Raw genomic sequence first — 3,726 nt, 5'->3', positions numbered from 1 at the left:
GATTAAACCAAGCTGCCCCTGGAGGCAAGGATTCTGGGGCTTCGCCTGACATACTTTTGACATGTTGTCAGGAGTGACGGGTCCTTGGAGAGCGACATCATGCTTGTGAGGGTGGAGGGACAGCGCAGGAGGGGAAGACCCTCTATGAGTTGGATTGATTTGTTGACTGGGGTAATCTGGATGGGTGTGTCAGAGGCAGTGAGGTTGGTGCAGGATAGAGCAGGGTTTAGAGCTGTTGTGCATAGGGTCGCTATGAGTCGCTAATGACTCGACGGCACATAACACAACAACAGCCGGGATATCATGCATGGAAAGGTGGAGAGTCGATGAGAGAAGATCCTTACCAAGGTGAATTGACAACATGACCTTGAGTCATTGTGCTGCAATTGATTAGCATATGTGAAAGATGATGAAGATGGCACAGGATGGGATAGGCTTCAGATCTGTGGTTCATAGGCTCCTTATGGCTCACATTTGACTTGTCAACATCTAACAATTACAACTTGAAACTATATCACAACAACATCCATCATTCCTGGCTTGCAATTAGAATCATTTGACAACTTTTCTTCATGTTTCTGTATATCTAGTCCTTTTTTATAAGGATCTCAGTACTATTAAAATCAAAATAGGTTAATGTAACCTCATAATAACTTACTTGGATCGGGACAATGAATAAGTGTGACAAAACAAGAATTGATATATTTGAGTTGTGATGCTGGAGAAGAACATTAAACATACATACCATGGCCCACTAAAAGAATAAACAAGACTTTCCTGGAGAGGGTGAAAATAAGTTCTCCGTTGGAGTCAACGAGTTTGAAGCTATGTTTCATACTCTGAGTATGCAGCCAGGAAGTACCTTTGAGAGGGACACCATACTTAGAAATGTGGAGGGACAGTACAGGAGAGGGAGGGACAGTACAGGAGAGAGATGTGGTGGATTTGCATAGTAACTTGAGTTATGAGGATAGGTAGATAGGTATGTCAGAGGTAGTGAGATAGGCTCAAGATTGGGCACGTTTCAGAGCTATTGTGCATAGCCTTGTTATGAGTCACAGTTGACTTGATGATATAATAACAACAACTCTGGTAATATGCTTAATGACCTGAACAATGCCACAGGCACAGGTAACCCGAACTCAATTATAGTTACTTACACTTGAACAATAAAGACCTTGCAAATAATAGAACAATGTAGGACTCCTTCAATTAAATGAAACTAAAGAAAATGACAGTGTGAGGGGAAGGCATTTTTAAAAATATAGAATAATTATCTTACAGGAGCACGATTTCCAAATTATCTTTCAGGATACATGAAAATTTCAAAGGGCAGGTCAAGAAGACAGAGAAGTTTTATAACAAAATGTACAGAGAAATGCAATTCTAGAATGAAAGGAGAACTTGGTTTCTACTTCTCAAGGTTAAATAACTGAAAAGAAAATTTAAGCCTCAGGTTGCAATACTTACAGATGTTGTTGTTGTGGATTGCCTTTGAGTTGGGCATGGTGCATAGCAAACCTATGAGCAAAAGGCCTGAAGCCTCTTTACGAATATTGCCGTTTACTAAAGTTGGTAGAGTTTCCAGAGGCATGCTATATAGGAAGTGGATACCACTCTTTCTTCCAAACCTGTCACAGTATCTCATTGTTATGTGCCATTGAGTTGCCTGCACTATATAACCCCCCTATGTATAGCAGCTCTGAACCCTTCCCTGTCCTGAGCCAGTTTTACTAATCCCAACACATCAACCTCCATTACCCCAGTTACTGTATCAATCCATCACATCCGTGGTCTCCCTCTCCTGTGCTGTCCGTCCATCTGTCTAAACAAGATGTCCTTATCCAAGGCCTGATCTCTCCTAGCCACGTGCACAAAGTAAGTGAGGTGGAGCTTCAAAATCATAGCTTCCAAGGAAAAATTTGGTTTCACCCTATCCAAGATAGACTTATTTGTTTTCTTGGCAGTCCACGGTATCTTGAAGACTCTTCTCCAGCGCTACAACTCGAAGGCATCTATCCTTCTGTCATCCTTAGTCATTCACCAACTCTCTGAAGCATAACAAATAATTGAGAAAATTGTGGCCTGGATTAGGTGCACCTTTGTATCTAGACTGACATCGTTGCTCTTCAGCACTCTGGAGAGGTCCAAGACAGCAGATTTTCCCGTACAATTAATCTTTTGATTTCCTGACTGCTGATGTTAATGTTTAAAGTGTATTGCTTGATTCAGAATTATCTGAATAATTTATTATATAGTATTAGGAAAATGAGGGCACGCAGGTGACCTAGTTAGTAGAGACTTGTGCTCCCAACCAATTTGACTCTCCTGGCTGTTGTACCAAAGAAAGTTGGTCAATCTGCTCCTGTGCGACTTACAGCCTCTGATAAGTTGATGGAGGGTCAGCTATGAGTAGATTCAGCACTGAAGGCAGTGAGTGAGAGTGAATGAGATCAGGAAATTGAGCGAGGTGGCTGAGAAAAGACTGCAAGCAGAATAACCTGGAGATTGTTCCATGCACCAGTTATAAACTACTGCTTTCTTATTTTACGTGGTAAAAAATTAATATATTAATTTCTGTAATATTTTAAATAGAAGATCTGACCTAATAATTTACTTCTAGTAAATATAAATAAAAGAAAATTTAAAAAGAAATTCACTCATTGTAATGAATATTCATTTGATTTATACACTGCTGTTTTTTTTTTTAATTTTTTACTCACAACTCATATTTATTGCAATAAATAAGGATACTTGATCTAGTGCCACACAGTCTGCTATTATTCACTACTGAAAGGAATACCTGTGTCAAGTTCTGTGGTAAAAACAAATTATCATCCCTGTTGAGACCTAGCATTTGCAACTCAAATAGATTGAATCAGAATATATATTTTAAGAAGATATTTATGAGATTTTATGTATATGTGAGAACGAACACTAACAACTCTAAAAATTACCATTACAATTAGCAAAGGAAAGTTCATTATGGAATTTACAATACTGTGTAGTATTTCCCCACTTTGGAGTTTAAAAATAGAGAGGAAAGGTTGTAGTATGAACTTACTTGTAGCACCTTTTATACATTTTCCTGAATAAGGAAAGAAACACGGCAAGAAACTATGAAAAATAATAATACTTTAAAAATTTAAGTGACAGATTCTGTAAATCAACATAAAAAAAAAATGTTGCCTTGTAGCCGATACTGAGAAAGACAGTCCAGTAGGACAGCGTAGAATTGGCGCCGTAGGATATCTAAAGCCATAATCTTTGCAGATGCAGACTGCCACGTCATTCACTTACAGAGTAGCTACAGAGTTCAAACTGAACTGTTGAACGTTTAGTTAGCAGCTGAATGCTTAATGTTATGAAGACTCTTCATGTTAGTTTATCATGTAACCAATGCCTTCAAATGCATTTGAATTCACAGAATCCTATAAACAACAAAACAAAATATTCCCTGGGGTGGAGTTATTCTTATGACCTCTGCCATGAAAGAAGCCAATATTACAACCATTGTGTCTATTCATCTTCCCCACCCTGACACCTTTAGGTTCCTTCTAAACCCTGCCACTACATCACCCCTTGTAATGAGGATTCTGCCCATACTTCCTCAAGATAGATTTAGTTTTTCCTTGTTGTTGTTGTTGTTATGTGCCATCGAGTCGTTTGCGACTCATAGCGACCCTATGTACAACAGCCCTAAACCCTGCTCTATCCTGTGCCAAT

This window comes from Elephantulus edwardii, unplaced genomic scaffold (genome assembly GCF_000299155.1).
Source record: "Elephantulus edwardii isolate Elephantulus edwardi_28Jun2011 unplaced genomic scaffold, EleEdw1.0 scaffold00300, whole genome shotgun sequence".
Lineage (NCBI taxonomy): Eukaryota > Metazoa > Chordata > Mammalia > Macroscelidea > Macroscelididae > Elephantulus > Elephantulus edwardii.
Note: the sequence above shows the minus strand (reverse complement) of the source record.